Raw genomic sequence first — 27,403 nt, forward strand, 5'->3', positions numbered from 1 at the left:
TTAGAAAACTACACTGCTTTCATACAAGACATAACCATGAAATGCCGTTACAGCTGTAGCCTGAAAACTGAACTACCAATGCTGAGATTGATGGTACTGACATTATGTACTCACACTTGGAAGTTAGGCCAGTTTTGCTGAGCTATGAGAACATATACTTTAAGCACCAGCATCCTCTGCGTTTAATTTATCACAACATTTTTTAACTTCCTGTGCACAGCAGTTAAGACATTGAATACAAAATCAACAGGGCTCCTAAATAAGATGACATGTAAAAGTTTAACTGCCAGCAGCTCAATTCTATTCCACATTATATCTAAGATGTACAGAACACATCTATGGAACTTTTCATCATCTTTCTGATCCAAATAACTGTAACCATTTTACAGAGCTCTCCATCCTAACCAAAAGCAAGAAGGAACCAAAAAGACTGTGGAACAAACAGGTTTGGATAGTACCATGAAACATTATTTGAAAATCAGCCAAAAGCTCTAAACACGTTTGTTTAGAAAGCTACACTTCCCCTTTTATTGTTCAGATATTGTCACAAGATTTACTGTTAATCATCTGTTTCTATGATCACCACTGTTCCCTCTTGTTTTTATACACTCCCTCCATTTACCTCATACTCGAAGGGTGCAATCCTATGCATGTTTAGGCAGAAAAAAAGTCCTACAACTCCCAACATTCCCCAGCTACCATGGCTGGCTGGGGAATGCTGGGAGCTGTAGGACTTTTTGCTGTCTAAACATGCATAGGATTGCACCCTAAAACTCATCGTCACAAAATGCACTTCACGTACACTTTAAATTTATTTCCTGATTTGCTTCCCTCCTCCTCAAATATCCACTCTTTTGCCCTCTTTCTATGTTCAATTTCGTTCTCCAACTTCCCCATCTTTTAAGTTTTCCTTGTATGTAGGAAGAGAGACAACTAGTCGTCGTCCCCCCGACACACACACCAGTTCTCTTAAGACCCAAGAAATGCCCCCTCACTCCTTTCCAAGGGCCTCAGCAAACAGACCGTTTCCCTCCACCCTACCAACCAAACCTCCCCCTGTGCTGAAAGAAAACCATGAGCAAAAATAACCCCTCCAGGTTTAGCACCCTGTAAGCCAGCCTCTCCCAATCTCCCCCCACCCCAACCTCGGTATTGGACTACTATTCCATCCTCCCCAGTCAGAACGCTCAATGGTCTGTAAGGATAGAGAGTTGCACTCCAATAACACCTGGAGACCCAAGCCTGGGAAAGGCTGTAACCCCACCACCACAAAGAACAAGGTCCCTGCCTTATACATCCCCTCCCCAGCCTTTTATTCCCTTCGTTCAACTCCAGTGCACCCCACATTTTAATCTGTGCCAGGGCTCTGCTCCAAAGACTGCTTGACACCAGCCTATAACATACATGATATGAAAGAGCCTCAAGGCATGTACAGAATGCCTTCCCTTCATTAAAGGGAAACCCTTAAATACCTAGGTTCAGGACGTGTGGGTTTTAGGAGCAGCAGCCCTTTTTTTAAGCCCACCCTAGTAGGCATGGCCGCATGGGCGACCCACTTCCCACTCGCTTCCTTGCTACCCCCACGCGCTACCTCCCCTCCCCTCTCCTAAAGAGCAGCTGCACCGCGGCCGTTACCTCTCCCGCGCGCGCTCTCGCACTTTCTATCTCCCGCGCGCCGCAGCCATCCCGCGCGCGCCTCCGACACACACACACACACACACACACACACACAGGCAAACGTGCAAGAGGCAGCAGCGCCAATAGCGGTGGACTCACCCGGCGCGCAGGCGCCCTGTCCCGGTATGGGCGGGGGAGGAGGCGCGCCAGGACGAAGGGGCGGGTTGGGAGAAAGGCGAAGGAGAAGACCGTACGCATGCGCCGAAGGGATGCCGCTAACGCCGTTCTAGGCGCGTAAATACGAGGGGGAGAGAAGGGTTATCGGGCGACGACTTTCTGCGCATGCTTCATTTTAATATTCGCGGGAGGTTGAGGCCATGCATGTCGGGAATTGTAGTTTTTAGGTCCTTTGCGCAAAGGGCGGGTTGCTGTGGGATCGCAAGGGCGTGATAAAATACGATATAGTGGTTTTCCTTTGGGGAGAGCACGGAGAGATTATATGCATATTTTCACTATTGGGGGGAGTAGTGGTAAAGGGCTAGGCACGTATGAGGACATAGACGCAGACGCCTAGCTTGGCTGTCCCTCCCTTCTTTTGTTTCCTCATCTTTTAATTTAATTTTATTAATTTTATTATTTTATTTATATCCCACCTTTCTTCCTGCTGCAAGGAACTGAAGGACTTTACATGGTCCTCCTCCTCTCCCTTTTATCCTCATAACAACCCTGTGAGGTAGGCTAGGCTGAGAATCAGTGACTGGGCCAAAGTAACCCAGTATCGTGGCTGAGTGGGGACTGGAACCCAGACCTCCTGAGCCCCAGAACAGCACTCTAACCACTGCCCCACACTGGCTCTTTAAATTGTAAACTGTGAGGTGCCATGTCCACCACTGGTGTAGTAAAAAATAAATCATATTACAATAAAGTATACCACTATGCCAATACATTAAATCAATTCTTTTAGCTTCCCTCCCTAATTCTAATTCACTGTATTAATAATAACTATATAACCATACAAATAAAATATCAACACTATTTAACATTGATACAGTGCTTAGAAGTGTTCAAAGCATCCCGCAGACATTATCTAGTTAATTAAGTTATTATTTGTTTTTAAAAGACACTTATAAAACAAGTTCTGTAGGCATTGTACAATTAAAAAGAAGCAGTTCAAAGATCTAAAAGCACAACAGTAAAATCAACATGATAAACCTTGTAAGGTTAATCAGTAGTATCAATCCCCGTTTTGCAGACAGGGATACTGAGGCCGAGAGAGAATGAGAGAGAGACAGAGTGGCTTTCTTAATTCCTTCTTTAATATTGTGTGTGAGAGTGTATTTTATATAACCATTTGCTTATTTGTTATGCAAGGAGCGGAGAACAACTGTCGTTTAAAATGAAGCTGCCTTCACAATACGCCCTTTTATTGCTCCTCCCAAACAAGATTCTGCAGAATTATTTTAAGCTTTTTGACAACTGTCACCTTATTAGAAATTCTAGCTCCTACATGTTTGTTCAGCTGCTTGCTTCCAGTAGCAGCCGTGAGCCTAACACGCAAGGCCTGCAGTTGTATGCACACCTACCGGGGGCAGGGGGAGTGACAGCTCCAGGTTTTTGAGGGATCTGGCAAGGCACCCTCAATGGATCAGCCCCCTCCCACTGTCTCACTACCACTGACACCAGCTGCTATGGCTCCTTCTCCTCTTTCGCATCATTCATCGCTACCACTTGCTTGCTTCACAGACAGAGAGCCAGTGTGAGCAAGTAGGCAGTGGCATCTGCTGTTCCTCCACTGTCTGGGCCAGAATGAGAGATAGGTAAACAAGCAGGTTGCCGTGGTGAAGAGGAGCAAGTCTAGGTGGCTTTTGGCAGTGGCTCCTGGCCCGGGGGTGGCCTTTGGCAGGTGCCCAACCATGCCTACCCTTCAAAGCAGCCCTACTCTGCAGTGAGCTTCATTGCTCACAGCAGGTTTTACTTCTGAATGTAGATTTGCACAACACATGTATCAAAACAAGGCAAATCCACCCCATCTTCATGATTTGCATCCAGAACTACGACATGCAGTGTAATCCTAAACATATTTACGCAGACGTTTGGCTGGTTGGCTGGCTGGCTGGCTGGCTGGGCGTCAGGGCCTTTTTGGTTCTGATATCCAGATTGTGCAATTCCCTACTTGAAGAGTCCCAACTGGGCCCCTTATTTCTTATAGATGTACAGTGAACACTTAAAAAAAAAAATGATTTCACCAAGCATTTGGTTTGATGTGATCTTTGTCCTGCTGTTTGATAATAGTTTATTTGACCCTGTTTTATTGCTGTTCTTATTGATTTCATTTTGCATTTTAATGGTATTTGCATTTTAAAAAATTATGGCTGTGAGCTGTCTTGGGGCCAAAATGCAGGGTATGAATGAATAATGAATAAATAAATAATGTCTCACTGAAATAAGAGCTACATCTTTACCTGGCTTTACCCCCAGCCCCAGGAGACATAATAGCTTTGGGCAGGGATAAGTGAATTTGGGAACTACCATGGAAGGAAAGGGTTAAACATCATGTCCCAAGGGTGCACAACCTGCGACCCCTGAAGCCGGCAGGATCCAACCCAGTTTTCAATGCAGGCCGGGTGGGGGTAGGTGCTGTTCCCTGGCTCCCAAGATCACAGTTTTCCCACTGCTAGTAAAGGCCCATAAACCACTTAGCCTTGTAAGCAGTTTTATGCAAGAAGGAGTGTAGAACTGAAAGTCTGCGCTAGACATAAATAAATTGAATTAAAAAAAAGAAATTCTATTCCACCAACTACAATAGAAAGGGAATAGGAAAACATATATGGTTTTCATATATAGCTTCCAGCTTTTGGGCAAATGATGGATACAAAGAGTTGCCAGCACATGTTCTCAGTGCCAAAACTACATGACTATTTATTTTATTATTTTTTCTGTTAACTTCCCTTTCTCCTTCAGTCTGTAACCAATCTTCCGTAAATTTTCAGGTTATGTAAAATAGACATTTCTGTCTGGCACGTGTGATTTTCAGGAAGATTGGTGAACCCCTTTTGATTTTATGAAGGTTAGAATAACCTGCCCTGCTGATTTTAATTTAACATGGCTGAATCCTTTTTTGACTCATTGTCTTTATCTATTGGAGGCACAACTGTGCCTCCAAATAATACTAGTTACTTACGCCTCTGCTATTAAAAGTACTGGAGTCCTGTGATCTCCTTTGTATGTATGTGGTCATCCTAGCACAGAGAGAGAGTGAAAGGTTTTTGGAGCTCAAGCAGGAGAAAAGAGGCCGCAGTAGAGAATCATTATTTTTTCTGTGAACTGCCTAATGAGACCATCTGAGAAATGTGACTGTCTGCTTTACAAGAAAAGCAGGAATGCACTTAATTCAGCTAACAAGAGGCAAGCTGAGCTTATTTTCGCTCCTGCAGTTTCAGTGAACTCTGCCGCACACGAGAGCCATATGCTACTCCGCTAAAACAGTTGATATGAATGATAGCGGCTTTCGTGTGTCCTACCTTCTCAGGTAGAGGCCCAGGAAATCAGAGTTCCTAACTAACAAGGCTATTCCTCACCCGCCACTTCCCATTTAGGAACTGTGAAAGGAAAATGACAGTTTTCACTATTTATTCATTAGCTCAACCAGTTTCCCCCTTCTTTTTTAGTAGAATCACATCTTCCTGCTGATTCTCATCACAAAATATTAGCCAGTTCTGTCTGAGGAACTTTGAAGGACCTTCAGCAAAATGTTGCAGGGTAGAGTGCTCCTGTTCAGAGTGTTTTTCTTCTCTCACTCTCTCTCTCTTTTATATACTCTTGCAAATTTTGGGGGTCCCCACTGATATTTCTCTGTTGTGAGTGGATGGTGCCATTTTGGCTATATAAATATCGACACTCAGAGGATGATTCACTAATGGTGCAATCCCATTGCGATGATTGTAAGCCAAAATCATCTTGTAAATTGTAAATTTGATTGTAAAATCAAAATCAAAAACTGGAGGCTTACAGTCATCCTATGCAGGTAGGCGGCTCAGCAGAGACAATCTTTGCCTCCCTGGCCTCCCACCCTGCATTGTCACTAGACTAGCTTTTTTGCCTGTCTAGCTGGGGTGTCTCGGAGAGGGAGGGAAGGAGGCTGGGAAAGGCCTCAGGATAGCGTTTAGTTGGTGGCAGTTACTATTGGAAGCTATCAGGAAGCAGGGGGCCATCACTTGTATCAAATATTAAAGATATGCCTGTGCATTCTCAATTCTAGCATTACCGCTGTAATATAGTAAGGAATCCTAGCTGCCATCTAGTTGTCACAGAGGTTGGTGTAAATATATACTTTGATTTCAGTAACTGCAGTTAGATCAACCCTGCAGGCTATAAAGATTCTGGGCTTCTTCACACGGAACGTTTATCCCGCTATTGAGGTTGGTTACTCCCAAGAATGACCGCCTGTTTTCCATCATAAGATTAGATCAGGCTGCCATGTCTAATGTCACCACCTGGGATTGTGTGTTACCTGCAGGCTCCTTGGCCCTTTGCTCAAAGCCAGGCACAGTCCCTGCTAATTGGGGAGTGCTAACAGCTGGAGTTGGTGGGGAGTTCCAGCCTCTTGGAGGCAAGGGCGATCCACCCAGGGGCTGAACCAGTGATTGGCTAAAGCAAAATCTGCCCTGGGTTGCCAGAGTTGGGCTTTAAAAGAGGGCTGAGGTAAGGCATGGTGTCTCCCTTTGTCCTAGTAGTTCTGGACCTGCTGACGGCTGGTTGCTATCTGGGGAGACCCATACTTAGGTATGTTGAGGATAGGCCAGGTAGCTTTATTATTTTGCTTGGGTGTGCGTTCATCTGTGCATGTTTAAATTATCTGTGCATGTTTAAGTAATTTGACTTTGTACCCTTTTGCCCAATTTGCTACTTCCATTCTTCCCTTTCCCTCTACCCCTTTATTTTTATCTTAATAAACCTTTATTCAACCTTTAGTTGGTATGATTTCTCTGCATAACCTCAGTGCTAATTTTATTTATTTATTTATTTATTTCTATACCGCCCAATAGCCGAATCTCTCTGGGTGGTTCACAAAAATTGAATTTTTTAATTTTCAGTGTCTCTTGGTTTAGGAGGGTGGCTACTGGGTATTTTGGGGGACTGGAAGGCCGGGTTTGGCCAGTCCTATTTTGGTAGGAGAGCTGGAATCAGTTCCAGAGTGGTCCTACCTTGCAGGAAGGTTGGGGCTGGTTCCGATGGATCCTTCACAGTTATTCACGGAATTTTGCGGGCCCTTTAGATGACTTTGTAAACCTCCAGGGTGTCTCCCACACTAAATGACCTTCATTCCATTTTTTTCAAGATCGGAGATAATGAGCTATCAAATTACCATACTTGAGTTCCCTTGTGAAAAAAGAAAAGCCACAATAAGAGCAGCTAGACCACAGCGCCATCTAGCCGCTGTACAATGAAACATATGGAAGACTCAGATAAGGGGGGAAATGGGGGGAAGGAAGCATGTGTAAAAGGAGTCTGTTGTGATCCTGCATTTAAAACGGAAGCAGAAAGCCCCGTTTTAAATGTGGGATTTCAGGCTGGTGTAGAGATGTTTTGTTTATGGTTGACTGTGCTGATATCAAGTTGGACTGATTTCTGTTCCAAACACAAGCTTTTGTTAGATATTTGAAAGGGCTGTCTAATACTGTGGGAAAGAATCAGGAAAAAGGCGGGATATAAATAAATACTTCTAATAATAATAATGAAGTATTTGTGTGTGCAATATGCCATTTTTAGCCAGGGTGGCTTCACACTCTCTCTCACACACAGTCTTGGGTTATTTATTTTTTGTCTGTGTGATACTTCATACCACTTCATACAAGTGTACGTGCAAATGGATTAATCACAATTATTTTTAGAAAACATTTGATCTGAAGGCATATGATGATACTGTTAAACTGCATAATCTGTACAATGCATACATTACCACAGAATTTTCTGGGGCCCAAAACGTTCATTTTATCAATAAGTGCAGACCATAGAGTATACTCAACTCTGTCTGTGTCCTTTACTTCACTGTAGGGCAAAACACGTTAATTTACTATCCTGAATGTAAGAATGGCTTTTCTGTGTTAACCCCCCCCCACACACACACACACACACCACTAAATAACTGTTGTTCTTCGTTTTTATGGATGCATGCCGGTTACTATCCTCCTAAATCCAGCCTGGGAATCCCATGTTAGATTGTTCCACCAAAAAACAGAAGATTTTACACCGTACACATCGTTACCCCTCGCTGTAGCCACTCCTCTCTGTTGAGAAGAGACAGCATGAAGCATGCTACATCTCCTCTTGCCACCAAGTTTATAACTGGAACACTTTGATCAAGAGCAAAATAACCTTCATGAGTCAAGAATTCTTTATCTGTGGAAGGAAAGTTATTAGCAAAATGTGAACAGTACTGGAAAGAGAAGAAAAGTGATATAACAGCTTTTAAAAGCAAACTTGGCTATTCATTGCAGCTTATCTTCAGCTCATAGGAACACAGATTATTCTGGCTGGAATATGTGAATGAATATAAAATGGTAGGATGAGAACCCAAAGAGTGCACTATGAATGGCAGACATGCACACACATCATGCCACATCAGAAGGAAAGGAAAGGTTCCTCCTGTGCAAGCACCAGGTCATTACTGACCTCTAGAAGACGCTGCTTGCGCTGGCGTTTTCATGACAGACTATAGCAGGGTGGTTTGCCATTGCCTTCCCCAGTCGTGACTACCTTTCCCCCAGCAAGCTGGGTACTCATTTTACCAAACTCGGAAGGATGGAGGGCTGAGTCGACCTGAGCTAGCTACCCGAGACCCAGCTTCCGCTGGGATCGAACTCAGGTCGTGAGGAGAGTTTCAGTTACTGTGAGGCCTTCGATATGGCAAGGGTTGGGAGGCGAAGCACAAGTCCAAAGTTCCCCTGGATGCATGAAGCTAGTTGCACAGTTCTTTGGTTCCAAAGCTGATTTCATTTCAAACTCCACACAGCCTCCCGTGTCAATTCAAGCAGTTGTTCTCCTGATCGCATAATAGGAGAGATACAGATTGGTCTCCAAGCAGAACTACTGTGCAGATGGAGATTGCCTGTTCAACAGAAAAGTTCCCTGTTCTCTTCCTCCCAAGACAGGCCAGTGCTCCAGACAAGTTGCCTGGGCAAGGAGCTGAGCATCTAAAAGATGCACCCCACCAGCCTAGATTGCCATTCATTCATAATTTGCATGGGTTGTCCATATTTTGGGAACTCTGCTCATAATAAGTAGCAAATTTATCATGCCTCTAGTCTACATTTTGTTGCTGTGACTTTTCCTAAGAGCTGCAGCTCAGTGGAGAGGCAGTGCCAGTCAGTGGCAAGGGGACAATACTGGATTAGATGGACCAACAGTCTGGCTCAGGATAAAGACAGTTTCTTTTGTTCCTTGGAATTTTACCTGTGGCTGGAGCATTCTGAAGGCCTGGGGGCCACACAACAATCCAGCTGACGTCACTGCATTCCTCCTTTAGGTAATTTTCCATCTCATGCATGTTTGTGAGCAGACTCCTGATCAGCAGTAAGAAGAGAAAGTGCAAAAGTGCGGAAGCATTTTGACCAGACTCCGCTAAAAAAAAAAAAGGCAGAGAGTTAGAATAAGGCAGGACCTTGGTGTCTTATCTGAGCCTATTTGGTCTCCCATTGCCTTTTATGTAGAAAATTTGCTTCCCACATTTCCTGTTGCTTGGATGGCTTAGAAAAGCAACAAACAGTAACATTCTAATGGTCTCTGTCTCCCTCTCTGTCTCTGTCTCTCTCTCTCTCTCACACACACACACACACACACACTTATTTATTTTATCATATCAAATATTATATATATATATATATATATATAAAATCATATGATAAGATCACAGACTAATTCCAAAACACCACCAAGCTAAACCAGCAAATTAACTCCATAGTTTAATTTTTCAAAAGTCTGTAAAAACAAGTGAGCCTCACAATTCTTATTAGAGCTCTGTAAGGTAGCATACTGACTGATACACACCTTTCAGGGAGGTTCCAAAGGCCACGGAGAATTTCCTGCTCCTCCCAGCTACCTTCAAACTACACAGTTAAATACTGCTATAAGATTTGGGCTGGTGTGAATGACCTCTTGGAGTCTCTTCCAACTCCATAGTTCCTGCTTCTGAGAGGGTTAATGAATGGAACCTGTGTTTTATAAAATGTCAAAAGAAGAACAACTGGAAATGTGTAATGATACTTAAATAGAATTTGGAAATACAGACAAGTAAGAATAGGATTGTATTAAAGAGAAGTCACACAAAGATATAAACAGGTCCAGAGTGTATTCTGGGTAACTGATGTTAAGAACTGTAGGAAAGAGTTAAATGTTGTTTTTGCATTAAATAGGTCACAAATGCTTTTGAGCAGTGACTGAGCTGAGACAGGATGTGGAAATGTGTCTAAGGTACTTTGTGGTAAGAAACTTAAAATGAAGTTAGAAATGTGGTTAGCTAAGCAAAGTAGAAACCACATTAGAAAATTAGATAGAAAAAAACAGAGTTAGGACATGTGGTTATTATAGAACTGCGTGTGCTTAAAGAGCTCATGAATATTATGTTACACACCCTGCATAGCTAATAAGGTCATTATAATGTACATGCAATGTATGTAAAGGGAGGGGGAACATGTAAAGGAGATAATATGAATAAGCGAATCGGAAAGTTGTGAACCTTGGAGTACCTAGCCAATGGGGAAACAAGGCAGGGACTAAGCCACTGGGGAAAGAGAATAAAAACTGTGTGCTTTGATTGTCAGGCGTGCCTACTTAACTAGGACACCCACCTTTGCAAACGTGCTTAATAAACATAGAGTGCTGCTTGAACGTGTGTCACGAAGCTATTTTACAGGTCATGCTTGCACAAAAGAGTTTCTAACAAGAACTAAGAGGCAAAGTAGTCTGGATAATATCTAAGGAAGGATGCCCATCGCTCAAGGTCAAGAGTCATTTGCGGAATGAAGAGTGCTGGGAAGACATTATTACTTTATTACTCAAGGTCAAAGGTGTGCTTAGAGTTTGCTTATCAGTTAATGGATGATAATAAATATTGTATAAGGAATACACTATCAAACCTCAACTACTGATGTTTAGGAAAGTTTATACAGTTAGGTTTTAGTAGAAAATTTTGAGATAGGAGTTGCTTTCTTAAAGATAGGATTTAGAATCAATCCATGTTAACCTTAAGCCTTTTTGTGTTTTAATCTCATTCAAATTGTTGAGGAGTTGAGCTCAAATGTATGGGATAGTAAACAATGAATTAACGCTGTAGGAAGTGTATAAATATGCTCTGATGTTTGCAACATATCAGCTTCTTAACATCCAGAAGCTCACCAAATGCCTGTGTACTTACTTATCAGCTGACAGCCTATTCAAAGCTGGGTAAGAAACATGGGACTTGAATGAAAACTTCTCCTTCTAAAACCTTTAAGATTTTTTTTAAAGATTGCTGAGAATGAAATTTATTTATTGCTAAGGAACTATTGTTTTAGCCTACATGGATTGTAGTATCCGATTGGCGCAGACACTGGTCTCATTTTGGTACCAAATAAAAACATGGCTTTTTACCAAAGCCTTTGAGGGCTAAATGCGTTCCCTAGCACATTGTTTTAACTGTTTTATTGTTTTAGATTTTAACTGGTTTTGGCTTGTTTAATAGTTTAATATGCTTTTGGGTGTTTAAATTATTTATTGTTTTATATTGTTTACATTTATTTTATCTGTACGCTGCCCTGAGATTGTAATGATATAGGGTGGGATTGAAATGTTTTAAATAAATAAATGACAATATGTTATTCAATAAAAATGAAAAAAGGTCTGAAGCTTTCCCCCTTACTAATTCTTGTTAGCATGAACCCAACCTGCAGCAATTTGTGGTATACTCTTTGTCAGAAGTGTTTAAACCATTATTGATAACTGGCAGCCAAGGCTTCCTAAATACAGAAATATAGCTTGGTGACACTCAGCAGAGGTGAAATACCTCTGCAGTACCTGCCAAGCAGGTTTCATCCTGGCACATCATCTTACCTAGGCACCTCCATGGATACTAGATTAGTAGGCTGATGGGCCTCAGTGGCCACCAAATATCTGAATGGAAGGCCTCTACCCTCCTGCACAGTGGGGAAGCAACATCTGTTGAAGAGGGTTAAAACTGTGAACCCCAACCTAAGATCAACCAGTAAATTTGTAAATAAAATTCCATAATATAAAAGGCCATAAGCCTACTGTGACCCCCTTCCAAAGGAAATTGAACACAGGTACATGCTGGAACCCCTGGAAATTCTCACTGCTTGGAGAATTGGGGTGCACATAAAAGTACACTTTTTAAGAAGTGTGTTCAACACTGGACTTTTCTGTTCTTTTTTCTTTAGTAAGTAGCTTCAAGGGGCCCTAAACTGGAGCAGGACCTTGGTCAGGGACAGAGCAAGGACATCTGCCAAGAGCCCACACCCCAGCAGGGGCCCACCGACAAGAGTCCCCTGAATTTCCTACCATTTCCCATCAGCTGAGGTGCTTCCTGATGACGTTTTATTGTGCAATTGCCCTGCCTCATTCACAGAATTTTGGAGGGTGTGTGTTTCCAAATGATGTCAACTTTCTTTTATAACGCTACCATGTTTTTCCACAGTTTCTTCCATCTCTTCATCTTATCACAAAAATACTCAGGAGCGAAAAGCAGAGCAGTAGCACAATCTTTTGAATGGCAGCACCAGGAAAAAGTATATAAACCTGCTAACGCAATGTGATGAAGTGGAATTCTAATTCAGGGAGATGACATGGACATAACCAGGGTGTCAAGGGTAGCCATGGTTGGACAGTTGCCAAGGGCTCACACCCCAGCAGGGGTCTGGTGACAAGAGCCCCCTGGAGTTTCTCCTCCTCTTCACTATGGCAACCTGCTAGTTTCACCTGCCTCTTGCTCTGGCCCAGACAATGTGGTGGTGAGAAGGAGGAGGAGTAGATGCCACTGCCGACTTACTCACTGGCTCTCTGCCTGTCAAGCAAGCAGGGGTAGCAATAATGAGAAAGAGGATGAGCAGCAAGAACAGCTGGTGATGATGGAAGTGAGAAGGCAGAGTTACTGAGGGAGGGGGCCCATGGGGGGTGCCTTGCCCAACGGCACTAAAAAATGTTGAACCTAGGGGAGAAGGAGGTTAACCCTTTCCTCCCTGAACTGTTTTCCCACTGGAAATGTCCCCCACAGCTATTTGCCCCAAAGGTGCTGTTTACTGAAAATAGCCCGTTTGAGGGCAAATAGCAGGTTGTGTGTGTGGGGAGGAATTTCTAGTGGGAAAATAGCACAGGGAGGAAAGGATTAACCCCTCCTTCCTGCACATCATGGTGCCAATTGGGGCCCTACATGGCTATCTGTGAAATACGGAAGTGGATGGCCTTTTAAAAAGCATGATTAACGTACAGCTTGATGCTGTCTGGCAAGAAGGAATTCTGAAAAGGGCCCTAGAACAGGGTTGGGGAACCTTTTTTTAGCTCAGGGGCTGGACTCCAATTTGATAAGTGTCTTGGGGGCCACATTCTAGCAGTTAAGGGCTAGGGGTGGGGCCAAAGAAACATGTAATTCTTACCAGTTTTGACATTCCCCAGCCAAGCATACAAAACACAGCTCAATTCTGAGCAAATCAGGTGCAGGCCCCAGTGAAACAGCTATCATGCCTGCAAAAACCAACAGCTCAATTCTATGCAGGGCCTTTAAAGTTGAATTGCTTTTAAATACCCTCTTATCTCCAATCACTGACTGGAAATATCAGCAGAAGAAGCTCCTGGGCGCCCGGGGCCCCTGCTGGCCCACGGACCAATGGTTCCCCATCCCTGCCCTACAAGATCTGAATAGGCAGGGATGATCATACTAATCCACTGCTTCCCAATCAATAAGTGAGAATCAGTATTGACCAAGCCTCATCCTGTTGCAGAAATGCTTGTACAAGGGAAAAGACTGAGGGTGAAGGAGATGAATGGGAACTGCATTTCAGCAACTTGGCAGCTGTTGTTTCCCTCAGTCCTGTTGTCAGAGAATACACACATGTGACTATCCAAACTGACATCCACTGGGATATGAAAAATGGTAGGAATAGCCTACTGCTCTGTGGATTCCCAGAAGGGAACACATAGAGAAGGGAGTTCCACACTATGTGTATGGCCAGAGTAGCACTGGGTGTCACGTTCCCTTGGCCCCCATCTTCCTCATGCACACACACAAGAAGATTTAATTTAATTAAATCTTTAATTTAATTAAAGATTAAATCAATTAAATTAAATTAAATCTTTAATTCACTATCAACAGGTTAATTACAGATGCAAATCCCTGAACACTCTCAGGCTACAAAGGAATAACAGCAGGGAATCTAAATGGGAGCTACGATATTGCTAGCAGTTTGAACAGGGACTTGCTGGCTAGAATAACTTAGGGAGGGAAACCCCTCCTATCCAGTGATGCTCCCCTATGTCAACCCTCACACATCATCAACTGGGTTGACCATCTGAGCTCCACTTCTAACTTTTCCCACTTCACTCTGCACCACAGTCTAGCATCCCTCAGGTCTCGCCCCACACTCTCCTCCTCCTCCTCCTGGATTCTCATGGGGGGGGGGGGCTTCAGGCCCAGCCATCTGGATGCTAGCATCCTGAGAAGCACGCCTATCCATATCTGAACTCGCTGGGGAAGATGCCTCCCCCAGTTCTTGCTGTTCCCCTTCTGAATATGAACTGCTAACTACCTCCATACGCTTAGAATCAGTCCCAACAATCCCCGGGTCCTTATGCATGTGGGCCAAGTACGCATGCTCTGTTCATGATTGGGCATGCAGGAAGGAGCATTTCAACAACACTGATTCCACCTGCAGTACTGCCATGGGTATGGGGTTTGGCCGGTCTACACATCTGAGTAGTAACATCTCAACTGGTTCTAAACCTTTCCAAATTAAAAAAAGACACTTGTCAGCCTCTTCAGTTTAACCTGGATAACATAAATGCAGGCAGTATAGTTGATGATGTTTGATTCTGAATCAAAGGAGCACTAAAATATCTTAGGTCCCCAACTACTGGTCTGAGTTCAGTGCTTAATGGCAGGATCAGGCCGCTAGGAGAATGAAAGCCTAGGTTGAATCCATTGGAGGCTGGTGGCTTCAGTTTTAGTGGGGCTAAGAATCCATTATGGGTTTCACCCTATCCCCAAAATAGGTTCAGCCCTTGGATAGCTCCTTTAGAGTTCTGGCTAGTTCTGACTAAAACCCAGAATGGATGCATAGCCCCATCGAAACTGGAGCCACCAACCTCCACTGGTTGAATCAGGATCTCCATGACAAACACCCAAACAGCACGAGCAGAAGTCATGGTCAGAACAAGCCAAACATCAGAGCTGTAGTATTTAATATACCTCATTATTATATTATTATTTCTTAAGTACCTAGCTTGAACTTTCCACACAAAATCCTATGGAATCCTATTATTAAGCCTTTCTTCTTTTTTCCTATTGTGCACTTAGAAAAATAAATTTACTCACGAGCAGTATACCACGATGTCATGGTTATGATAACGTTTCACTTTGGATTGGTGTGCTCCAGCAATGATCACTTTCACTGAATCTGTGTATCCTGAAATCGTGATTTCCCTTCCCTTGTGTTCAGAACCGTGGAGATGGCAACGGAGAAACCACGCTGAGGGTCTCAGTCACTGTAATAGTGTTTAGCTTTGGACTGTTCTGGAATTGCATACAGCCTATAGCTACTGACCATCAGCTATATGATTTCTGAAGAGTGTAACCATTAAGCTTCTGCTGTGGGATTCCCTGCAACAAAGCAGTCTCACTGATTTGGGTGTCCAGTGTCAGACTGCCTGAGCGTGTGCGCTGGGGGGATCGGGAAACCTGACGGCAGCTGAGCACAACAGCGGCACCAAGCGTGCACCCATGTGGGAGGCAGGGCGCCATTCAGGAGTTCAGCTGGCTCGGTGAGAAGGTTTTGTGGGTGGACTGGAGGGAAAACTTCCCTCCCTCTAGTCTGCCAGAGGCTGTTAAGAGCAGGGCCTCTCACGCGGCTTTAGCACTGCCATCGCCGACTTCCCCACCCACCCACTCCACAGTAACTCATTTCTTGCCATGGATTACAGTTAATCACTGGTCAACAGGGCCGGGAAGGAATTTTACCTGCACACAGGTTAACACCAGTATGGAGGGTTTTCACCTTCCTCGTATTGACTCGGTGATACTTGGTTTTGTTTGGCCGACAAATATAACTGTAAGGGTGGTTATAAAACTTTCAGTTCTAAAATCATAGAATAGTAGGGTTGGAAGGGGCCTATAAGCCCAACCCCCTGCTCAATGCAGGAATCTAACTCAAAGCATCCCTGATGGATGGCTGTCCAGCTTCATCTTGAATGCCTCCAGTGTGGGAGAGCCCACCACCTCCCTAGGGAATTGGTTCCATTGTCGTAGTGCTCTAACGGTCAGGATGCTTTTCCTGATGTTCAGCCAGAATCTGGCTTCCTGTAACTTGAGCCCATTACTCTGTGTCCTGAACTCTGGGATGATCGAGAAGAGATCCTGGCCTTCCTCTCTGTGACAGCCTTTCAAGTACTTGAAAAGCGCTATCATATCTCCCCTCAGTCTTCTCTTCCCAAGGCTAAACACGCCCAGTTCCTTCAGTGTCTCTTCATAGGGCTTTGTTTCCAGTCCCCTGATCATCTTCGTTGCCCTCCTCTGTACCCCCACCAGCTTGTCTGCATCCTTCTTAAAGTGTGGTGCCCAGAACTGGTCACAGTACTCAAGATGAGGCCTAACCAGTCCTGAGTAGAGGGGAACTAGTACTTGACATCTTTTCCCAGGAAAAGTTCTGACAGCTGTTCTGCTGAAAAGATGTTTGCTTCCACCACCTGAACACATTGAACAATACCATGATCTTCATCTCTCTCTCTTCCATGCCCCCCTATACTTTCCATACTGCTGCCTACAGAAACAATACAATGAGAATATAGAGATATGGATCAAGTCCTATCTTAGCCATTAAGTTGTTTATCGCATGTATTTCTCATAGGAACACAGGAAGCCACCTTATACTGAGTCTTATACCCAGTGCTCTTCAACATTTTTATTAATGACTTGGAGGAGGAGGTGCAGGGAATGCTGATCAAATTTGCAGATGACACAACACTGGGCGGGATAGGTAATACTTTGGAAGACAGAAACAAAATTCAAAGTGATCTGGATAGACTGGAGCGCTGGGCAGAAAACAACAGAATGACATTCAATAGGGATAAATGCCAAGTTCTGCACCTAGGAAAAAGAAACTAAATGCACAGTTACAAGATGGGGGATACGTGGCTCAACAACACTACAAGCGAAAAAGATCTTGGAATTGTTGTCGATCACAAGCTAAATATGAGCCAACAACGTGATGTGGCTGCAAAAAAGGCAAATGCTATTTTGGGCTGCATTAATAGAAGCATAGCTTCCAAATCCCGGGAAGTACTAGTTCCCCTCTACTCAGCACTGGTTAGGCCTCATCTGGTGTCCAGTTCTGGGCACCACACTTTAAGAAGGATGCAGACAAACTGGAGAGGGTTCAGAGGAGGGCAACAAAGATGATCAGAGGACTGGAAACAAAGCCCCAAGAAGAGAGACTGAAAGAACTGGGCATGTTTAGCCTTGAGAAGAGAAGACTGAGGGAGATATGATAGCACTCTTCAAGTACTTGAAAGGTTGTCACAGAGAAGAAGGCCAGGATCTCTTCTTGATCATCCCAGAGTGCAGGACATGGAATAAAGGGCTCAAGTTACAGGAAGCCAGATTCCGGCTGAACATCAGGAAAAACTTCCTGACTCTTAGAGCAATACGAAGATATCTCCCCTCAGTCTTCTCTTTCTCAAGGCTAAACATGCCCAGTTCTTTCAGTCTCTCCTCATAGGGCTTTGTTTCCAGTCCCCTGATCATCTTCGTTGCCCTCCTCTGTACCCCCTCCAGTTTGTCTGCATCCTTCTTAAAAGTGTGGTGCCCAGAACTGGTGACAGTACTCAAGATGAGGCCTAACCAGTGCTGAGTAGAGGGGAAGTAGTACTTCTCAGGATTGACATCTTTTCCCAGGAAATGTTCTGACAGCTGTTCTGCTGAAAAGATGTTTGTTTCCACCACCTGAACACATTGAACAATATCATGATCTTCATCTCTCTCTCTTCCATGCCCCCCTATACTTTCTTCCTTTAGCAGCTAGAGTCTAGCTTTTTCACTGCTGCCTACAGAATGAATACAGTGAGAATATAGAGATACAAATCAAGTCCTCTCTTAGCCATTAAGTTGTTTATCACATGTATTTCTCATAGGAACACAGGAAGCCGCCTTATACTGACTCAGACCGTTGGTCCATCATCTAGCCCAGTATTGTCAACACTGACTGGCAGTAGCTCTCCAAGGTTTCCGATAGGAGTTTTTCCAGCCCTATCTGGAGATGCTGGAGATTGAACCTGGAACTTCCTGCATGCAAAGCAGGGGCTCTGCCACAGAGCTATGGCACTCTTCCTCCAAGAACTGCAGGACAGAAGGCATACATAAGGACTGGAATAGGAGTAAGGGTTACTCCTTTGTATCTTCACAACCAATCTGTGAGGTAAATTAGGCTGAGAAAGTGCGATTGTCCAAGTCACTCAGTGAGTTTCATGGCAGGAAGGAAGCTGAATCCAAATTCCCCTAATCCAAGTTCAACACTCTAGCCCCTACACAGCAACGTGGTGTCTGTGATCTTTCTCCAAGCCTCAGTTTCCCATCTGTTAATTGGCAATTATACAGATATCATGGGGTTGTGCAAAAGGCTTATCTTCTTGGCTATCTTTTAGCCCAGCCTTTCCCTCTTCCTTCTGTAGTCCTCTCCTCTCACGTCTGCCCCATCTCCCTTAGTGAGCTACCTTTTGGATATGTTGTGAATATCCAAAAGCTCAGCATATCCCACCCCCATCTCCTCCCATTCCTGTCCAAGTTTGTCGCTCTGGGCCACATTCCCAACCTGCCCTGTGGGGGGGAAATTCTTGGCGTAGAAGGCAACAGCCTTCACCCTTCAGTGATGCTACCTTGACAAGTTTACAACAGGATTTCTCAATCATTACCTTTAGATTTTGGCACTTAATAGGCAACTTGATAACATTTTGAACAGGGGCCGTGGGTATTTCAAAATGATGGACCCAATTTCAAAGCAGTATATTTCACGATGGCAACATTTTACAAACGGTTTAATGAGTTATCAGGTTTTACTAACCATTTTATAAATGCTCTATGTGCCCTCCACCTGCTGTATGGACAATATCGAGACAATAGTTGAATTAGCGGGCTACGCTGAAAACGCTCTTGAATTCTTCTCATGTTTTCCTCCGGAGTGCGTAGTCACCCTGTGCTCTTCCCCTTACATAAACAGCCCGTTTCCTCAAATTGTCGGTACCAAAGACGAATGCTCTTTGGCACTGGCGGATCTATGCCAAAATGCCGTTGAAACACACACTGCACTGCAGTTACGGATTCAGGCTTGCTGAACTGCAGAACGCAAAATGCTTTGTGTTGCAGGGTCGCCATCTTGCAAATGACTGAGGCTAGGGGCTGTTTGTGCGCTGAGAGAGGCATCTAGCGGTAATTATTTGAAACTCTATGCCCCACCCTTTCATGTGGTAAGAGTTTCATTCATGGGTGGTTCGTGGTTGCAGAGATATAGCGATTTCAAATCAGGTCCATCTTTTTGAAACACCCTGAGGGAACTGATCTCTCAGAAATGGAGTCAGCAGATGTCCTGATTCCATTTTATTGCTCCTGATTTGAACTTTAAGCCAAACAAAAACAACTCTCTCTCTCTCTCTTTCAAAGCAAGAATTGAATCTGGGGAGAACAAGCCTGCCTGGCTCAGGCCTGAGGTAATCTTGACTACTGGCCAGGAAAATAAAAGTCAACAGCAACACTGACATGGACCATAAACACTCATCTTCAGAGGATCCCAATCCCTTGTCCTCAGATATTCATATCTATAAATACACACACACACACACACACATACTGCCCAGGTATCCTTGTCTGAGCCTGGTACAACTGGTAATACCGTCTCCTCAATCTCTCATCTGTTTAGAAAAAATAGAGGATTAGTGTCCTCCTTTTAGTTCCCTTTGTTTAAGTTCCTGACATTTCTGGCTGCCTATTTGTACTGATAGGCAGTGTAACATTATTTATATTAATTATACACAAGTGCATTGATGAATGCTCTTTAGGGCAAGATCCTATGCATGTTTAGACAGAGAAAAGTCCTACAGCTCCTGGCATTCTGCAGCCAGCATGCCTGGGGAGTGTTTGGAGCTGTAGGACTTTTTGCTGTCTAAACATGCATAGGATTGTGCCCTTAGACACTGTTCCATGTCCTTGGGAACTAGCGTCCGTTCTTCTATGGTCATATATGGACTAGGGCCTGTAAATCCTGTCAGTAGCATTTGCTCCCAAGGTCCCTGGCAGCTAAATGTCCCTAACTATTTGGTGCTTGTCAGCAGCCTTGTTGGCACCTCCTGCTTCTGGATAGGCACATAGCTCTGTTTCTAAAATGTCAGGCCTCAGGTTTCTCTACATAACATACTCTCACTGGGGTTCTTTACACGGAGCTTTTACCCTGCTATTGAGATTGGTTACTCACGAAAGTTTGTGGGTCCTTTAAATGACATCATCACCTCCTGGGCGTCTCCTGCACAAAATGAACTTTATTCCATTTTTTAAAAGATCAGAGATAATGAGCTATCAAATTACAGTGTTTAAGTTCTGCTTGAGTTCCCTCATGAAAAGAGGAAAAGTTGCAATAAGAGGAGCTAGACCACAGCGCCATCTAGGAGCTGTATAATGAAACATATGGAAGACTCAGGGAAAAGGAGGAGGAAAGGGAGGGAAGGAAGCACGTGTAAAGGGAGTCCGTTGTGATCCTGCATTTAAAACGAAAGCACAAAGCCCCATTTTAAATGCAGGATTTTAGGCAGATGTAGAGATGCTCACTGTCTATGTGTTGGTCTGTCTATGTTTTAGAGAAGAGTCTGGGCGAAGGGCTCACAGTTTTTTGCAAGTTGCTTGCTCTATTCCAATGCTGCTTCTAATAGATTCCAGCAAAACTTACAGGGTCTGGCCAACCCACATAGATGCCAAGAAACAAGTTGAATAAACACCCTTAAGCATGATCTGCAACAGCCCTTCCCAACCTGGTGCTCTCCAGATGTGTTGGACTACAACTCCAAGCATCCCCAGTTTGGGGATTTTTCTCCTCATGGTACTGGACTTATAACCCCCGGGCCCTGGTAAAGTGTACCTGGGCACAGACCACCTCCCATGCTTGGGCCTGGGTGCGTGTATGGCAGGGGCTAATCACCAAGAATGAATAACAAACCTATATGCACTAAAATGAACTCCAACATCTGATACCAATAACAGTTTTAGTGACATTTTAAAACCCCAGTTGAAATAGCAGGGGGATATGATTCATAGTTTAACCACCAGTGGTGGCTAAACTATTAATCATTTAGGGCGCGATCCTATGCACATTTAGACAGAAAAAAGTCCTACAACTCCCAGCATTCCCCCAGCCAGCCATGCTGGCTGGGCAATGCTGGGACTTGCAGGCAGGCCTTCTCAGAGGTTAAGAGAAGCCCAGGCCATTTCCATTTTTTCATATTCCCGGTATATTAAAGAATTAAGAAATGACAAAACAGAGTTACAAAAACTGTGGTATATTTTAAATGTTCCATTTAACACATTTACGCTTTTCACACACACAGAAATACAGTGCAATAATTTGTAACAAATGTTCCTTTTTTATTTAACAAATGCTTTTCTAGCTTTTTTTCTGTGCAAATTCACCAATTATTCTGGAAAAAAGTTTTGCAATGTTACAGCTTATGTCAAACGCAGCAAGGCCATTCAAACTATCTTGTCCCATAGCTGAACGGTAGTGATTCTTGACCTGCTTCCTTCAGCACGTTGAAAGGATGTTCACCTGAAGCTACTGACGCAAGTAGACTGAGAAAAATCCTCAATGCAACAGTGGCATTAGGAAACACACCGGCAAGTCCAAGCTGGTGTATTTCTTGAAGCAATTCCTTTGGCTTACAAACCAGTTTAAAGTTTACACGTTGAGGAAAATGACCTCATCACACAGATCTGTTGATATTTCTTTTTGTGTACTTTCTTTGGAATTGTTTTGATGATGTATGTAGATGTTCACTGCTCAGGCTATTAAATTGCCGGAGAAACCCAAACAGGTTACAAATTACATGAAGGGTGCAACCCTCTGGGATGCGCCCTGGCTACAAGCCTCCGAATTTGTGCCTCCCGCTCTCCATTTAAGCTAGACAGGTGATTTCGCCTATCTAGTGGAGGCTTCAGGGAGGGGGAGGGACAGAGGCTGGGGCGGCAATAGGATTTGTCATATGTCTGCAGCCCCAGTCTCCTCCCCTCCCTGCCCCCAGAAACACCCCCTTTTCCCTGTCTCCACACTCTGTTTTGCGTGAGCAGAGAAATAGCCGGTGCAGTTGTCTCCACACCAGCTACAAGGGGGAAGGGAGCTTGGAGCCAGGAAACCAAACAACCCTATGTCCCCCCTCTAGATGCTATCTAGGGGACATAGGATTGCTATGTTAAGCGATTCAACCTGCCTTCTAAGACCCGATATAATGGAGGCAATGTTAACGAAGAAGACATTGAAAAATTAAAATATGGAATGAAAAATAAATTCAAAAGCATCATAAAACCAAATCACTGCGACAGATACAACTACTGGAATTGACAAACAAGAAAATATTATTTAACGTAAGTTAGATTTTGACAATATTTTATTTCTCTGCACACAAAAAGTATAAGAATTTAGATATTTTTGACAGATACGAAACATCACAATTTTTGCAGCAAAATAATGTCACTTTAGAATTTTCAATAAAACAGAGAGAATTATACCAATTATGGTTTTAATGATAGCTATGTGTCACTTGTAATGTATAGACTTAATTCTGTTTTAAGTGTTCCACCACAGATGACAATGGCCTACAATATAATTGTGCTATTCACAAGATAATTACAGGCTTTATTAAAAAATAAAAATAAAAATCATAGTACACTACAGGTGACGTGGCCTGGTAATGAGACACAAGTTTAAAGTTGTATGATGGTCTTCTTCTTTCAATCCTGTCAGTTTATCTCTGTGTCTGAATGTATAACCTCATTTAGAGATACTGTCAAGTCTAAATTTGAGGCCCTCCATGAATGTGAGGCCTGGGCCAACTGGCCCTTCTGGGCTCGCCTGATAACCCCCGCTTGTAGGACTTTTTTTCTGTTTAAACAAGCATAGATTGCATCCTTAATTACCTTTTAGCCCACCCACCCCCGGCCTATGAACACTTGGAATCATATTTGGTCTACATAGCACCGCTGTGAAAATGCTTAGGGACAGAATGAGGAAGCATTATTTCTCCCTTCCCTGTAACTCAGCCTTTAAACCAAACAAATAAATGCATACTTGTTCAACGTGCTTGCTAGTTGCCATGGAAAATCTGTGGAAACAGTTGCACCCCTTGGACCCAGAGAAAAACAGGAAGCTACCACTGTACTATACTGTCAAAAACCTACTATAGCTTCACTGACACTCTGATCCAATGAGAGTTAACTCAGAAGCAAGTCCCACTAAGTTCAGTGGTGCTTACTTCCAGGTAAATGTGCATCAAATTGTAGCCTTGGTGAGTGACAATGGTGCAAATGGAGTGGGAGCTGCTTCTGGCCTTGTATTAAAATGGATTTTAGCCCACTGACAGGAGAGAGATGTTTGGCAGAATATTGGGATGCATCAGGACAACAAACCCTGCCTTTCTTTACCCACCTGCTATGCTCTTGCAGTCCTTCCTTCTGATGAATGCTCAGCTGATGCTAAAAACAAACGACCTCTTAAACTTTTTGTTCTCATCCCCTCTTTCCCAGGCTCTCCATTTGCCTATTATGGACTGTGATTCTGCCAGCACAGCAAAACGTTAACAAGCTGGGAGTGTTTTGGCCTCAGACTTCACCACTTGTTCGGTGTTTTGTTACATAAAATGTTATACAAGTCTAAAAGAAAATCCACTGACAGCTAGAAAACTTCAGCCTAAGACCTGTCTGTCGGGTTCCAATCAACATGTGAAAATCAAACCCATGGACCCACTTCTTTGAGCTCACAGACTCTGGCCTACAACCACTACAGCTCCCTTGTCTGTTCACACTAGCATTACCACCTTTCTATTGCCCCTGCTCCTGAGACTTTAATAGCATCCTGGTGCAAAAAAACCCTCACAACCCCAATCAGAACAGGACTTTGCACTGCATTGATTACTCAGCTCTTGTGTCAATCACAAAGCTACCTCTTTCCTTTCCAGGGCAGAGCTGCGCACAGCACGGATTGGCCAGCTCTTGTATCAGTCATGAAGCTACCTCTTTCCTTTTCAAAGTAGAGCTGTGCATAGCATGAATTGGCCGGCCCTTGGCTTTCTTCACACAGAGCTTTTATCCTGCGATTGAGATTGCTGCTTCACGGAAGTTTGTGGCCTCTTTACATGATGCCATGTCCCTCCAGGGCGCGTCCTGCAGTAAATGCCCTGTGTTCCATTTTTAAATAGATTGCAGATAATGAGCTATCAAACTACGCCATTGTGTTCCGCTTGAGTTTGCTTTGTGAAAAGAGGAAAAGTGGCAAGAAGAGGAGAGAGATCAATGAAAGATAATGGAAGACTCAGATATGGGGAGAAGGAGGGGGAAAGGGGAGGAGGAGAAAGAAGCAGGTAAAAAAGGGAGTCATTGTGATCCTGCATTTAAAATGGAAGCAGAAAGCTCCATTTTAAATGCAGGATTTTAGGCTGGTGTAGAGATGCCCCTTGTGTCAATCATGAAGCTACCTCTTTCCTTTTTAGAGCAGAGCTGTGCACGCTACTGGTTGGTTGGACTTGTGTCAATCACAAAGCCAGTCTCTGAAGTGTTTTAAGATAGTGTTAAAATATTTCTTTTGTTTAATTGAAATGTGCCAAACAAATGTTTGATGAACTAAATGTGCCAAAAAGAAAGGGGGGAGTGGCCTACCTGAAGAAGAAAAGAAGTAGATGGCCCACCAGAAGCCTGGAGAGAGGGATAGACAGAAAGAAGCAATCAGGAATTTATCCACAGGCTGTGTGCGCATCTTCACAGGAGGAAAGTCAGGGTCAGGAGCAAAGATCACTTTGCTGACAATCTGCACATCCTTCTGTTCAGATGTACATGTCTTCATACTCTATGCCAGCGCATGGGGACAAGGTATCTTCTTGAACTCTTCTTGAGCTCAATGAGACTCACTGAAAAGTGTATATAGGACTGAAGTCTAACGTTTCTTAATGTTTAAGCTAAATCTATTTTTCTGAACCTTTTCCACAGATATGGATCCCATTGCTTTCAGTGAAGATGTGGCGAATTTGTGCGGCTGTGCAGAAGTTGATTAAGTTGTCTTCACAGAGAAGATGAGCCACTACCACAAAATATGAGTCACAAGATACCACCCCCTCTAGTTCTATTTTCAGCTCACTGGACCAAACAAGGAACAGCCAGGAGCAAGAAATATGAGGACTGCTTCTCTTGGACAGTACCGGCATTACAATGCAACGTGTTCAGGAACCCCATCTTCATAAGATTATGCACAGGATTTTGCATCTTGTCAAAGCAATACAGGTTTTATTACTGATGCAGATATAACACCGTGGTTAAGAGATCAATGGCAGGCTGTGGGATCATATACTTTCTTTTCCTACTGCCTTAAAGCAATTGGCATCAAAATTAACCATTATTAAAGATACTAGGTTTCCTTCTTAACCAGGATTCCCAGGCCGTTATATGTGGCCTGGTTCACATGGAACGATAAGCAAGAATTCTAAAGAATTCCTGGGGGGTTTCTCCATGACAACAGAAGGAGAAGAGAATGGAGGATTACTCGGATTTTTTCAAGGGATTGGCTTTGGTGCACTTTGGTCCGTGCAGGGCTCCATGAGTGAGTGCGCTGTACCAGTATAAGTCACTTCACAGAACATACTTCCAGGTGGGGTGGAGGGGTTGGAGTGAACGTCATCTGACTGGCAGGGACTGCTCAAGCAATAAGAGAGGCTTCCCCACCCCCATCCAGGCTGCCCCCTTTCTTCTTTGGTAAAATCACTCTCCTTCTCTCCTTCTACCCTCGGCCCCGCATTACTTACTCCCCTAAAGCAACAGTCATTACAAGAACAGAGTGTTCTTTCTGCCTTGAACCTGTCAAAGCTCTAACAATCTCCTTCGCTCTCTCCCCTCCCCCATTACTTCCTTGCTTAAAATAACAAAGAACACAGTGTTCTCCCTGCCATGTTGGGATCAATCGAAGCTTCAAAGCTTTGACATTAAGGCTCCTACATACGTTACTTCGATTCATGGAACCTCAGCAACTTCTGGAGTGTGTATTTTGGAAACAAGCCTCATTGACCACAACGGGGGTTACTTTTGAGTAGACACACTTATATTTATGCTGGGAAAGGCAGGGACGAGAAACAAAGGAATGGGAAACCAGCCCCCTTTCTAACCCAATGCTGTGCAGGATCAGATGATTGAAGGTGGAGGTAGTTACTTCCGAATGGCAATAAACCAAACAATGGAGAATCGCAGCTTCAAGAAAGCGCTTTACAGCCTTTAGGGAATTCGTGCTTTAAAATGTGCTATTTAAATTGTGGGGGGAGATCTCTGTAAATTGTGATATGCGCATTCAGGGGACAAGCCTCACTGACCACAATGGGAGTTACTTCTGAGTAGACACTAATTGGTTTGTGCTGGGAAACACAGGGACAGGAAACACCCCACGGTGAAAAGCACACGCCTGGGCAGGGCCAGCATACCCAAGGTAAATACAGGGGTTGGGACACACAGCAAATGCCCCGCGGAGAACCTGACTTAAGGAAAAGAATCAGACTTTAAGCAGTCCTGGGAAATCCGGTTTTTCTGTGATAAGCTCTGGGTGGCTGCTGGATGGCCACAATGTCGTGTATCCTTAACAACCTCCAAACGCAGCCAGCTTGGAGTAAATTGCTCATGGAGACACCCCCCTGCTGATCATAAATGAAGCGTGTGCTGCTGGTGCATGTTGCCGGATCACTCCCACTGCAGATGGGAGCAGCTATACAAACCATGGAACTTCTGTCTGCGGTTTGCTTACTGTGACAAGCGAAACTGGAACTCTGGCTTGTCTCTCCCCAGAATCCTGTCCCATGGATTTTTGCTGCTTTGTCGCAATGACAGCAATGTAAACAGTTGTAAACAAGAAGCCAGGAACCCTGGTATATCATTATGTGTGAATGTATCCACTGAGGTACAGGAGTTTGGGAATCTTCCCTATGGGCTGGATGCCAATTGGATAGGATATACTCACACAAACAGGCCTGACTTTGTGATTGCAGCATTCATATGCAGTCGCATGGGATCACACTATGGCAGTGGTGGGCAATTTTGGGCAGCCCAGGGGCCAATCCCACCCCCCAGACCTGCTGTGGACTGCACTCCTCCCGCCACTGCGCTGCAAAAAATGGGGGAAGACGTGGTTTGGATTGGATTGGACAAACGTAGCTTGAAAACAAGCTAGATTTGTCCGTTCTAAGCTTCCGTAGCTATTTGCCACCATTTGGGTGACAATCCACAACTTTTTCTCTTTTTTTTTTCCAGGTCAAAAGA

The 27,403-nt window shown here is 43.9% G+C and overlaps 1 protein-coding gene across 5 annotated transcripts in view; it reads right to left on the minus strand.

The window, feature by feature from the left end:
- Positions 1 to 27,403, minus strand: part of KLHL8 (kelch like family member 8) — an 80,707-nt gene that overhangs the window by 39,635 nt on the left and 13,669 nt on the right. The window contains exons 2-3 of one of the 5 annotated variants that reach the window (XM_084855571.1): positions 9,070 to 9,237; positions 6,822 to 8,016 (exon numbers count right to left, since the gene is read on the minus strand). The gene's annotated coding sequence lies outside the window, so the exon portion shown is untranslated. The other 4 variants (XM_084855567.1, XM_084855568.1, XM_084855570.1 and 1 more) reach the window with 4 other exon arrangements.

This window comes from Heloderma suspectum, chromosome 5 (genome assembly GCF_057233095.1).
Source record: "Heloderma suspectum isolate Gila_16-S chromosome 5, 16-S_ref, whole genome shotgun sequence".
Classification (NCBI taxonomy): Eukaryota; Metazoa; Chordata; class Lepidosauria; order Squamata; family Helodermatidae; genus Heloderma; species Heloderma suspectum.